This window comes from Puma concolor, chromosome C2 (assembly GCF_028749965.1).
Source record: "Puma concolor isolate L17-30 chromosome C2, mPumCon1.1.hap2, whole genome shotgun sequence".
Classification (NCBI taxonomy): Eukaryota; Metazoa; Chordata; class Mammalia; order Carnivora; family Felidae; genus Puma; species Puma concolor.
In genome coordinates this window covers 150,517,743-150,531,730 of record NC_141675.1, presented here as the reverse complement: position 1 = coordinate 150,531,730, position 13,988 = coordinate 150,517,743, and the positions used below count along the sequence as shown (strand labels likewise).

General features: G+C 40.2%; 1 long non-coding RNA gene across 1 annotated transcript in view; it reads left to right on the top strand.

The window, feature by feature from the left end:
* Positions 1-3,865, top strand: part of LOC147577608 (uncharacterized) — a 15,870-nt gene extending 12,005 nt beyond the window's left edge. The window contains exon 3 of the long non-coding RNA XR_015255872.1: positions 3,614-3,865. This is a non-coding gene — a long non-coding RNA (uncharacterized LOC147577608). The remainder of the gene's footprint in view (positions 1-3,613) is intronic.
* Positions 3,866-13,988: the final 10,123 nt, after the last annotated feature.

The following is a 13,988-nucleotide window of genomic DNA, read 5'->3' as shown; positions in this document are numbered from 1 at the left end:
GCATCAGTCCCTGAGGACTGGTATTGGGGGGTAAACGGGTGCTGGCTATGTCTGTGTCTGCTGCCATTCCCATGTGGATGCCAGCCTGGCAAGACCCACCACCGGACCGCTTGGCAGGGGAGCGAGAGCCTGCTGGCTCCAAGGTGCGGGCTCTAGGCTTTGTGACATTGACAAGAAAGGGAAAATGCACCTTGCAACACAGGACAGAGTGAGCATCAAAGGCTGTGGGTGTAGTCTAGTCAGTCGTGGGACATTAGAGAACGAACAGTGCACATAAAAGGGCCTGGCCAGGAGAGAGAAGGTGGAGATGGGGGTAGCAGACAGGAAGGGCAGCTCTGGGCACCCAGGGAAGGCGCAAGATGGGCGGGGCCCGACTGCACAGACACTGAGGGAGGAGCGGTGTGAAATGGAATCAAAGCTCCAGAGTCCGGGGAGAGTTAGAAATAGGACGACAAAAGATGCTTTTCAGATGAATACGGTATTCCCCTTTTCCTGCGGTGTGGCCTTGCCTGGTTTCAGTTCCCCACGGTCAACCCTTCTGGAAGTGGACGATCCTGCTTCTGATGTATTTCAGAAGGTCAGAGGTAGACTAAGCTATGTCACAGTGCCTGCGTCACTCACCTCACTTCATCTCATCATGGAGGCATTTCCTCATCTCGCATCATCACAAGAGGAAGGGTGAGGACAGTGCAATAAGATATTTTGAGAGAGAGAGAGAGAGAGAGAGACCACATTCACATAACTTTCACTGCAGAATACTGTTGTAATTGTCCTATTTTATTATCAGTGATTGTGATTAATCTTTTCTGTGCCTAATTTTTTAATGTTTATTTATTTTTGAGAGAGAGAGAGAGAGAGCAGGGAAGGGGCAGAGAGTGAGGGAGATGCAGAATCCGAAACAGGCTCCAGGCTCTGAGCTGTCAGCATGGAGCCTGACATGGGGCTCAAACCCACAAACCATGAGATCATGACCTGAGTCCAAGTAGGATGGTCAACTGACAGAGCCACTCAGGCGCCCCTTTTGTGCCTAATTTATAAATTAAACTTTATCACAGGTATGTATGTATGGAAAAAACCATAGTATATATGTATGGTTAGGTACTATCTGAAGTTTCAGTCATCTACTGAGGGTCTTGGAACAAAGATGAGGGGAACTCTTGTAGGAGGAGTCCATTCCCTTCCCCATGTGGTCTCCTCACCTTCCTGGTGCTCTCTGTGTGCACAGTAACCAGGCATGTGACATGTGGCAGAGGGGTAGTTTTCTCAAGTTTTTGCTGCATCTACTGTAGCAGCATTGACTTCACGGTGTGCTCTGGAACCTTCCATTCAGGCAGTAACACGGGGGGCCATACATAGACAGCAGAGGGGCTTTCATGGGACAGGGGCTTACTCAGAGTGTACCATTGCTTTATGCCGTTGCAGAAGTCTGCATAGAAGACCTAAAGATTAAGAGTTTAGGACAGATAACAAGAGTTCCTGGTTTGTTTGTTTTTTAATGTTTATTTTTGAGAGAGAGAGAAAGAGGGAGACAGAGCGCAAGCAGAGAGAAGAGCAGAGAGAGGAAGACACAGAATCTGAAGCAGGCTCCAGGCTCTGAGCTGTCAGCACAGAGTTCGATGCGGGGCTCGACCTCACGAACCGTGAGATCGTGACCTGAGCTAAAGTTGGACGCTTAGCCAACTGAGCCACCCAGACAACCCAAGAATTACAGTTTCTTAATCCAAAAAGGCCTTGACTCAGCGTGGTTCACCTGTGGCATTGTACAGAATACCCCTTTTGATGGGTATTTGCCAGCAGGATAGAAGTTGAAATGCTAACCACAGGGAAAGAACGGCAAAAACAACCAAACTCACATCGATACAAAGTGAATGAGTCACTTGTCATATTTTTGGTGATCCTGCTCTATTTTAAATTGAATTCCCCATTGTGTAATAAAAATACCAAGCTATTGATATGAAGAGGGTGCGGTTGATTCAAATTAATTGGGACTGACAAGATTATTCATGGGAATCCAAGTGATATGGCACAGTAATTTGTCAGAGGCCATGCTGATGGAATTTATCATTTCCCTAGTCTCGATGCCCTTTAAGTTGGGATCTTCTTTGCAGCTGGGTTTATTTTTCTGTCATCTGTGAAGAGCGTGGTCTCAGTGAGGTTTTGAAGTTATGCCTCTATTTAACTGTGTCTAAGGAACACTAATCAACATGGCAGAGATGGTTTGAAGGTGGCACTTTTTCTTCCTTTCATATAAGCATCAGAAAACAGATGCTAGGGACGCTTGGGTGGCTCAATGGGTTGAAGATCCGACTCTTGATTTAGGCTCAGGTCATGATCTCAGTTTCCTGGGATCGAGCCCCACCCTGGGCTCCGCGCTGACAGCGCGGAGCCTGCTTGGGATTCTCCCTCTCCCTCTCTCTGCCCCTCACCCACATGCACTCTTTCTCTCTCTCTCTCTCTCAATAAATAAACTTAAAAAAATAAAGAAAATCGATACCATTGGGATGCTGGTCTTGCCAAGGGTATCTGAAGCCACACCCCGTCTCCTCCATTACCATCTCCCACTCCTCCGTGCTCCCAGCTCTGTTAAAATGCACTGCCCTGACAACCTAGCATGCAAGTTTCCCTATGCTTTCCATACTTACATAATTCCAATATGAACTGATATAATCTTCACATACAGGAGGGTACGCCTTTGTTGGGTGGCTGTCTGTTGCCCTACAGGATGTTGAGCGGCTTGTAGCGACATCCTTTCCCCAGTGTTGACAACCAAAACATGTCTCCGGACATCACACTGTCCCGTAGCCCTGTGCCACCATTCTTCTATCAATGGATAAGAACGTGGCTCCCAGTTCTTGGCTCCTAAAAGCAGTGCTGCAATGAGGACCATTGTGCTTTTACAGATTCCCAGAAATGGCATTGGGGTATACGCGTTTTTAATTGTAATAGATATGGCCAGATTGCCTGATGAAGGCATTTGGAGAAAACTCTAAAAACTGTAAGTGAGACGAGACTGATATTATTCTAAAACTGAATGAATGAGTCCGGAGAGAAGTGATCCTTTCAGTGATTTTTTTTTGTAACATGGAAAGAAATATGAGTAAGTTGGAAAATTCGCCCTTTTTTCTCATTTTAAAAGTGACAATTCTTTTTTCGTGGGAGGGTTTAATTTTTTTTTTTTTTGGATCAGTTAAATTATCAGATCTTTCAAATGTCTTGCTTGTCAAGGTTTATGGGCAAAGATATCAATTAAAATGAACAACTGTGAAAGAAAACTTGTAGGTTTTCCCATACCCAAGGTTACCCAAGTGAAATATTTCAAGGCCAGAAATGAAAATGGCATAGGGGGACTAGGTAAAATTGTATTAAGGAATAGAATAATAAAATGTATGTATGAGTTTCTTTAGCATTAATGGTTATCTGCAACCAGCCTAAATTATCAATCAGCCCAGTCTGAGTAATATGCCAATATTAAATGATTGATGAAAATAGTTCTCCATTTGATAGTTGGGACATTTTAATATACTCCTTTATCCCCTAGCCAACAGGTAAGGAAAGACTTTAAGCAACATTTTAAAAAATTATTTGTTTCACCACCCCCCTGCCCCCTTTACAGAGTCATCTGGTGAAAGAAACAAGCAAAACCTGCCTTCTGGATCCCAAGATCACATTGTCCAGTGTGGTAAGGAAATTAAGATGTTCCTTTTAAAGTTCTTGATGGACTCACCAGGTCTGAGGTGGGCAGACATTATTTCTGATGAGTAATGATGGTTCTGCAGGCAGACCGTGTCTTCTGGAAGTCTATGTTCTGGGTCCTTCTCAGTATTTGTAGCGTATCAAGGGAAGAATAGTACCCATTGAAAATTAATCGGAGTGTTTGTCTTCTCTTGGTCAAGTTTACTTTAAAAAGAAATAGATGACTAATGCATATATGTTAAGCTTTGTACTGTGCTTCTTGGTTATCATATATCAGGGGGTGTTGGATCTGGAGCTCCAAGTCTCCACTGAGCCTTTGCACTTTTCTTTGAAGACTTGATATCATACGATCTCACTCTGTCCGTTTTGCTCCTGCGATATACTTGGACTTCTCTAGTTTCTGTTTTCGTTTTTTCCCCTGGTTGTTTCTCCTCATAAGTAAGGTTCTATTTATGTCACTCCCATTTTGTTGTTGTTGTTGTTCTTTGCCAACTTACAATGCAATAATGGCATTTGTTGTATTTTTGGGTGATCCCTAGAAGGACATTTATAAAGAGTTGCAATTTAGAATTACAAGTTATGTCACAAAATTATGGAATATTTAGAGCAAAAGATACTTAAAACACTATCCGCCAATTATTTAGAAATAACCACAATTGTCACTGTTTGCTATCAATTTCGTATGCTTTCTTGTCATGTTACACATCCAGTTTGAAATTCGGACTTTAAAGAGCTTATCCTTTAATAGTGTAATACATGCCAAACTTAAAAAGCACTAAAAAGCTATTCAGTGAAATGTATGTATCTCTTCCTCTGTCCCTTGCCCCATGACAACTATTTCCCTTTCAAGGAGACATCTGGTGTTTCTGGGTTTCTAATTTACTGGACTTCTTAAACTATTTTCAGTGTCTATCATCTGTTTCTATATTAAGCAGCGATTTGTTGAGTCAAAAGCTGACTTTATCGCTTGTTACACAGGGGAAGAGAGCGTGCGTAGTGCACGTTCTAGCCAAACAAAGCACAAGCTGATCTGGTATAGGGTGGGGAAGCACTGACTCCTGGGACTGACAGACTTTCTGGAGAGGTAGTTCTGAGGGATTAGGTGACCCTTAGCTGCGGAACCTTGGCAGTTTTGTGTGTCTGTTCTTATGGCTGGCTTCAGGAAGTGCCAGAAGTGAAGCGGATTGTCACTGATCCATTGGGATGGCTCTGAGAAAGGTTGACATGGTGACTTGTTTGTGCCTTGGGACTATGGCCACAGAAGAGTCACTGTTTTTCTTTCTTGACTTTGGAGTACAGGAACTTTAAATTCTCTCTGCATGAGAAATGCACGGGGATGGAATCGCTGGGTCAAACTGCTGTATTTTGATTGACTTCCATAGACGTTTACCAACTTACACTCCAACCGCGAATGGATGACAGTGTTCGTTTTCCCACAACATAGTGTGTCATCAACTTTTTGATCTTTGCTAACCTGATAGGTGAAATACAGTATTTTCTTGAAGTCTTCACTCGTCTCTTTCTTAGTATGAGTATAATTGAGAAACTTTGTACATGATTAAAAGCCATTCTATTTTATTTTCCATAGATTTTTGCTAGCATCTAACCATTTATAATGAAGTTTTTTTTTTGTTTTGTTTTTTTGTTTTTTTTTTCAACATTTATTTATTTTTGGGACAGAGAGAGACACAGCATGAACGGGGGAGGGGCAGAGAGAGAGGGAGACACAGCATCGGAAACAGGCTCCAGGCTCCGAGCCACCAGCCCAGAGCCTGACGCGGGGCTCGAACTCACGGACCGCGAGATCGTGACCTGGCTGAAGTCGGACGCTTAACCGACTGCGCCACCCAGGCGCCCCTATAATGAAGTTTTTAATATTGATTTAAAAAAAAACTTTTTATATATTAATTAGTTCTTTACATTAAGAGTTGTAAGTATTTTCCTATCTGTTCTTTGTATTTTGATTTTGTTTGTTATGTTTATTTGGGGAGAGGAACAAATCAAAACATGCTTTTACAGAGCTGGATTGACTAATTTGTGTTTTTTTGGGGGTTTTATATCATAGTTGGAATGGCTTTCCATTTTGAGCCTATAATATTTTTCTGTGCTTTCGCCTAGTGCTTTTATGATTTAATTTTTGTTCATTATTCTGGCCTCTATAAGGGAGGAATACTCTTTTTCAGGGAGTTACTTAGTTGCCCCAACACGATTTGTTGGGTAATACATTATTTTCCCACTAATTTGAATGATCATTTTTGCTCCAAATTCAATTTCCATAAATATGTTGATTTATTTCTGACATCTATCCTTTGTTCCATTGATTTATATGTTGGTTTTTCCATTTAACATGATACTACTTGCATTTTTCTGCTTGTTGGTTGGACTTCTTGTTTATCATGGTACCATTTATATTAAGTGAGCATTCTACACTTATTCTACGATTCTCCTTCGCTTTTCCCTCCATTTAACATTGTGGGAATTTAGGTTACAAATCAACTAACTGATCCAAAACTTTACCTCTGTTTACTTCAGAAACAACCACTTGTGAAGGCTACTCTCTCAGTGAGCCCTTGCCTGGTCACCAATTTATATTTGCCAATGGATGTTTCAAACACCCAGCATCCTACCTTCTACATCACAAGAGAACATTTTCCCATCCAAACAACATTTAGACCTTTGAGTGAATTGGTAAGAAAAGGCTGACAAACATTTTTCAATGACCGGGTACCCGTCATGAAATGGGAAAGAACAATCTGTAGAATCTTTAAAATTTTCCGTTGAACTAGGACATCTAAGAGCTAAAGAAAAATGTTATACTCAGTTCCAAGTGCTGCTTGAAAATAGCTGGCTATATGACTTCATTTTCTTAAGAACGTGCTTGCACTAAAATCAGTTATTTTTTTTTGTGGATGACTCAGAAACATTGGCTGAGCCATTACAGCACCAAATTTGTACGTGTGTGTGTAGGTGTGTGTAGGAGTGTGTGTGTGTGTGTGTGTGTGTGTGTATTTCCTAGAGAATAACACCAATATTTATGTGATTCCCCGTGGCTCTTCTAACTTTTATTCACCATACAAGAGATTCTATTGATTTATATTGAGAAAGAGGAGAGTATTCCGTGGATACTGAAGTAAGTTCTAATGCAGAAACAAATTCCTTTTTTTTGTACCTCAATTTGTTTCACTGCTTAGGAATGGACACATCTGCTTACTCCTCTATAGGCTTTAAGTAGTTTTCCAAGTTTATTTTAAGACACAATGGCTAACACTTTTATTGGAGACTATTTGTTACGTAAGCAAAATTACGATTCCTCCTATGATCCCAAAGTCTTCACTGGCTGTAACTCATTTTTCTCCTTACACAAGGATGGATAGGAGTTAGTGACCACAGATAGTCGAGGTTACTCACCCAAGGTCCTATGGCAAGTCACTGGTGAAAAAAAGAAGTGATGGGTAAGATAAATGTCACCGTCCTCATAAAAATCTTATGCTGAGTGAGGTAATTATTATGAATCACAGCATATACTCAGTAGATTCCAGCAAGCACAACTGCATATGGCTGTTTAAATTACTTCTTATTATAGAATTTAAAAAAGGGGAGAATAAAGAATGAAGAATGATTGGTTTGATGACTGGTGACAGACTGAAGAATGAGCAGTCTCCCACTTTGTTCCTGCCTTAGTGGAGTATCATCATTCTCGCTAAACTCAGAAAAAAAAAATCATTGCCTTCTTTATATGCTATGTCCTCCTTCCAAAGAATTGGTAGATGGAAGAGAGCAACTGGGGAGCATGGAGATCCAGAAAATACTTGTAGACTCTATGTGGGCACTCTTTAGTCTTCACAGCCAAACTTTTTACAACACCAGGCCATCATTTCTGTGATGGTCAGTGGTAGCTCAAACTGGAGAATCTCCTTAAATGTCGTGGGAGATGATGTTGGCAAACCCCTCTTAGCAAAACACAATGTGATAGTGATTGAGTAAGGGGAACTTCCCTTGTTTTTTTGTAGGGGGCAGAGATGAGGGCACAAAGTCCATTCTAAATAGAGCTGCCTTAAAATCTCCGTTTTGATCCATCACAGAGAAAACTCCAATTGGCCTGGTCCTTTAAGATGCAATTTCTGAGGCTGGGATATGAAGTTAGAGCGTGTCCAGAGCTGCGATCCACCCCTAGCTTAAGGAGGTCTAGGTGGGACCTTGTTCTTTTTAGGGACTCTCCGGAATCAATGTTAGCTTCCCCAGACAAGGTCCAAAATAGAGGTGAAAATCAGGAGCCAGACAATGCTTTCTCAAAGTTTTCTTTTTTTCTTCAATGTTTTAAGTCTATTTATTTCTTTTGAGAGAGAGAGACAGTGCACAGGGAAGGGGCAAAGGGACAGGAAGAGACATTGAGAATCCCAAGCAGACTCCATGCTGTCAGCGCAGAGCCCAATGTGGGGCTCAAACTCACGAACCTTGAGATCATGACCTGAGCCAAAATAAGAGTCCGATGCTGAGCCACCCAGGAGTCCCATCGAGGTTTTCCAAGAACGCATAATTCTGAGCCTCATCTCCAGGGTCTGTCTTGGTAGTTTGTGACTGCATTTTGTTGGTCGCTCTTTAAACAGGTGCCCAAGGTGATTCCACTGAAGGCTGAAATTCTGTTGCACACTGCTCTTTGGGATTGAATGTGATCACACCACTGTGATAGAATAATATGACCCAACCAGTAGTGATAATTGATTCATTTTCAGGTGGTTGTTCAAATTTGTCCAGTTCGCATATGATGGAGTTGCACGTCAGTTCACTTCTATGTGTACATAAATACACATGAGCAAGTGCCTTGCATGATTCTGCGGGAGGGGGATTTATTTGATATAATTTTTTAGGGAAAAAAATCAAGTCTTGATATATGGCGAGAGTGTATTTCCAAGTCGTAGTTTTCCTAGAGAAAAATTGGAGGGGGGCTACTGACTCACCTACCTTAAGACCAAAAAGGGCAAGAGTACAGAATGAAGGCCAAACAATGATTTCATTATACAAATGAAATGGGAAAATGCAGTGAAATTCTATTCCTCCCTGAGGACTGACCCCACTTAGAAGTTAGAAGAACAGCCTAGAGTGATCTCACACTTACGGGCTCTATAACCATCACTCTGGAGCATTTGTAGGAGGGTTATGACTAAGGATGAAAGAGTGATCACGTAAAGTTTTGAGCTTTAACTACACTTCTGTTGGGTACATAAGAAATAAAATAATCAATCCAGACGGTCCATCCCCTGGTGAATAGTGAACAAGGGGTAACTAGATAGGTAAAAAAAAAAAAAAATCAGCAGTGAAAACCAAATAGGAGTGTCAACAATGGGTTTAAGGTCAGTTTCAGGGACAGACTGTTAGTACATTAGGTGACGTCACAGAATATCTGTGATAAAGATGTCAGAAAGAACTGGCTCGGGAAAGTTTCAAACTCAAAAAAGAGTGATTCTGTGTATTTTCACAGTCCAGTGTGGTGTTCAGGGATTTTACACATTAAAACAGATTTCCCGACATCCAGATTTCTGACGAGGAAACAGAGTCTTGTCGAGGTGAAGTCTCGCAGACAGCATCTCATTCACACACTTCAACCCAGTCACATGCATGGAGGACCGTCGGGTGTAGGGCACAAGGTCAGGGGTGTCAAGACAAGTGAGAGTCAGTTGGGGTGTGGCAGCTTCCTGACCTCTTTCTGTGTCTTAATTGTTCTTTCCCCTCCAGGAGGTCTGGGCTGAGGGCCTGTGGTAAGACTTTGGAATTAACATGAAATTTTCATCATTAAAATTAAGTCAGAGCAATAACCTAGACACCTAGAAAAGCAAACGTTTTTTTTTTTAAAGCAGGGAGCTCTGGATTATGTTGCTTCTGTTTACAGGATAGCCACACACAACTGACGTAAGAGAACTCAGCTAACAAACCATTGTTCGATGCACAATAGATTGCTAATTACTCGTGAAGACATACTTTTTGAACAAGAACAGCGCATTTTAATTGCCTCTTAGTGAGATGCTTTGCCTTTTTACCCCTCCCACCCAGATCCCATCAGCACTTACCCTTGCACTGGCCTGAGTTTTAATAGATTCATAATAGAAACATTTATGTATTCATAATAATAAAGATAAATGATGTTTGCAAGTGCTTCCCTCTACATTTCTTCTCCCTAACAACTCTGGGGGATATGCAGAACAAGTATTATTATCTCTGCTCTATTGATGAGGAAACCAAGGCACGGTGGTGAAAGTTTTCCAAATTTTCAGGGGTGAATCAGGACTCAAGCTCTGGTTTTGTTTTTTTTTGTTTGTTCATTTGTTTTTTTAATTTTTTTAACATTTATTTTTGAGAGACAGAAAGCAAGCAGGGGAGGGACAGAGAGAGAGGGAGACACACAATTGGAAGCAGGTTCCAAGCTCTGAGCTGTCAGCACAGAGCCCGACATGGGGCTTGAACTCACAAACTGTGAGATTAGGACCTGAGCGGAAGTCAGAGGCTTAACCAACTGAGCTACCCAGGCGCCCCACTCTGGTTTTGTTTATTTGACATCCTGTTGTGCATTTAATAAGCCACGCTTGCTGGAACAAAATGCTACATGCCTGGCCACTTCTGTCCCTGCTGGCTATGTGTTCTTAATCTTTAGACGCTCAATTTCCTCATCTTTAATATGACAAATGTAACAGCTCTTCTATTATAAACTTTCAGTGAGGATCTGTTGAGAGAATACATAAGAAATTGCTTTGAGGTTTGAATAGTTTGCTCTTTGCCCAGGGTCCTTGAATGGACTTCAATGGGTCTATAAAGACCTTTAACTTTATGCAAAATTTGGCGCTTATTGGCATATAATGAAGTTTTTTTGGGGGGGAGAGTTCTGAAGTTGTATAAGATTTTCAGAGATTTCTGTGATTAAAAAAGAATGAGAATTATTGCTACCAAACATTATGCAAGATACTAGTGTTATGAATACATGTCCTTTTGATTTTATAATTCATTCTTTCTAGAAAATGTGGGAAATACAGAAAAGTACAAAGAAAAAAAATAATAGACAACTGAAAAAAAGAAACATTTAGAGAAAACCCTTCTATTTCCGTGATACACTTTTGTCTGATATTACCTCTCAGCTTTTTTTTCCCCCAAGAAATCAAAACTAAAAAAAGGTTCTGGGGCGGCACAGATATTTATATATATATATATATATATATAGTATATATATCCATTTACAGTTTGGGATCATTCTAACTACGTGAACATAACCTAGTGGTGTAATATTTTTCTACACGACGTTTAATGCCTGCCTTGGAATCTCTCTGTGGCTTTCCCATAGTTTCTATACCTAATACTCTTATGCTTTCAGAAGGCTTGCATTTCTGTCATTTTCTTTTACCAGATTATAACATACATGCTTTTACATATAGTTATACTATCTAGTCATGGAATGTATATAGTTTAAAAAATCACCATGTATGTCTCTTATTCAAAACAGATGGTAAATTAGTAAGTACTTAATTCTTCGAGGTGTACTTTAGCTTTTCACTGCCATGTTTTCAAAGATTTTACTAGAATTAAAGATATTCATTATACCTAATAATTATTTGGGGGAGAATTTTCCTTTTTATGCTTTTATCCTGGATGAAATGGTTTACCTCTTCCTTTATTCGGGTCTTGCATATCCCTGAGTTAAGTTTTGTTCCTTCTTGGCTATTTCTAATCGCTTGTCTCTTTCTTTGCGATATATATAGATTGTCACTTGTCTTTTTCAAAAATGTTTGCATTGCTGGGACCTTCAGCATGGTGTTAGGAAACAGTGGCTACAGAAGGGGTCATGTCTTCTTTGACATCAATGTGGATATCACGAGCGTCTCAACGTTGAAGCTGGGGTTGCTGAAAGTGGGAGATAGGGGTCTTCATCTTTAGAAACATCGATGTCTACTCATAGTTTGTTGCAAGACTTTGAGACCGTCGGTATTAAATCCTGAAGATTATTAAATACATTTTGGCTTCTAATGTGTTCATAGCCCCGCGTGACCCTTCTCTTCCGAACAATGCAGCAAGTTGCTTTGGGATTTCCATGGCACATTGTTCTTCCGTTCTTAGAGCAAATTCTTCTTGGTTCCAGGGTACTGTTTTTGGAATACATTTACAAATGGCATTGCCAATATTTTATTTAGAATTTTTTGCGTGTAATCTTAGGCAGATTGGTCTGCGGTCTTGTTTCTCTGTAAGGATTGGCATTAAAAAATGAAAAGGCTTCCATGTTTCTTGGCAGGAAATTTTAAACAATTACAAACCCCTCCATACAAGTGTTAAATCAGGGTGTTGTATACCTGAAACTAATACAGTGTTGTATGTTAATTATACCTCAATTTAAAAAAAAAAACTAAGAAAAAATTCCCTAATTATTTCTTCTTTCAATTTGTCTACATCTTTTATATTTTATTTTTATTTTTTTTTTAATAATTTAAACATTTTTAAATGTTTATTTACTTTTTGAGAGAGAGAGAGAGAAACAGCTTGAGAAGGGGAGGGGCAGAGAGAGAGGGAGAGAGAGAGAGAGAGAGAGAGAGAGAGAGAGAGAGAGAGAATCTGAAGCAGTCTCCAGGCTATGCATTATCAGCACAGAGCCCGATGCAGGGCTTGAACCCACGGACTGTGAGATCATGACCTGAGCTGAAGTTGGATGCTTAACCGACTGAGCCACCCAGGCGCTCCTATATTTTCTTTAAAAATCATACAAATTTATGTAGTTCTCTCATTTATCAGAATAGGATTTTATACAATTTTTACTTACATCTTTGGTCATGTTTCTTTTTTATTCCCAATTTTATATACTTATATTTTTCTCTTTTTATTAGACTAGACCTACTAACTGATCAGTAATTTTTTTCTATGCAGAACCAGACCTTAGATGCATTTATTATATTATTTAGCTCTTTTCAAATTCATTAATTTCTGCTGTTATTTTGTATCTCCATTTGTTTTACTCAAGTTTGTGTGTGTGTGTGTGTGTGTGTGTGTGTGTGTTCTTTTTTTTTTTTTAATTTTTTTTTTTTTTAATTTTTTTTTTTTTCAACGTTTATTTATTTTTGGGACAGAGAGAGACAGAGCATGAACGGGGGAGGGGCAGAGAGAGGGAGACACAGAGTCGGAAACCGGCTCCAGGCTCTGAGCCATCAGCCCAGAGCCTGACGCGGGGCTCGAACTCCCGGACCGCGAGATCGTGACCTGGCTGAAGTCGGACGCCCAACCGACTGCGCCACCCAGGCGCCCCTGTGTGTGTGTGTGTTCTTGCTTTTGCATTCTTTAGTTTGACACTGAGTTTAGTAAGTGTTATTTTTTGTGTGTGTCCTAACAGAAGGCTTACTGGTTATAGATTTGCTTGGATGAGTCCTTGTGAGCATTCCAGATGTCTTGACAGATTACATTTTCGCTCGTGTTCTTTTCTAAACAGTCTTTAATGGTGTGTTCGACTGCCACTGTGATCACTTTGCACAGTCATTCGTGGTCTGAGAATTTGGGCCTATTTTTGTTGCCACTTTTTGAGTTTATGAACATACATATCATATAATTTACAATTACTATTTGCAAATATTCTTGGTAAACTTGGTAGAAATATATCTTCCTGTTCTCCTTTGGACACAACATTTTCTGCACACCCAGTAAATCAATCTTATTGTTTCTCGGACACTCTCTCTCCTCCTGCCCCCCCCCGACAGGGCACATCTATTTGCACATTTCAACTACAAGGGTCAGGGAAGGTGTGGTTAAGTCTGTTACCACCCCAGTGCTTTGGTTCACTTCTCTGTGTGCCTCTAATAGTTCATGATTACTATACTTTGAAGAATATTATATGGTGTGGAAAGATTTATGGCTTTTATATTTTCTGTCTAGATTTTATTTACTATTAAAACAATACAACTCTTCATTCCAGGAAATGGCTTTTTCTTTTATTTTTCCTCTGCCTGAAAACAATATGCCAACTCCTGTTTTCTTTCACTGTATTAATTTTATTTCTTCTTGCCTTTAGCTATTGTATCTTTGCCTAATCATTTAGTATGATTTCTTTTGCTTTTGTTTTGTTTTCAGATTCTTATTTAAATTCCAGTTAGTTAAAATACAGTGCAATATTGGTTTCAGGATTAGAATTTAGTGAGTCATCACCTACATACAACACCCAGTGCTCATCACAAGTGCCCTCCTTAATGCCCACCACCCATTTAGCCCATCCCCCGTCCACCTCCCCTCCAACAACCCTCAGTTTGTTCTCTATAGTTAAGAGTTTTGTGGGGGCACCT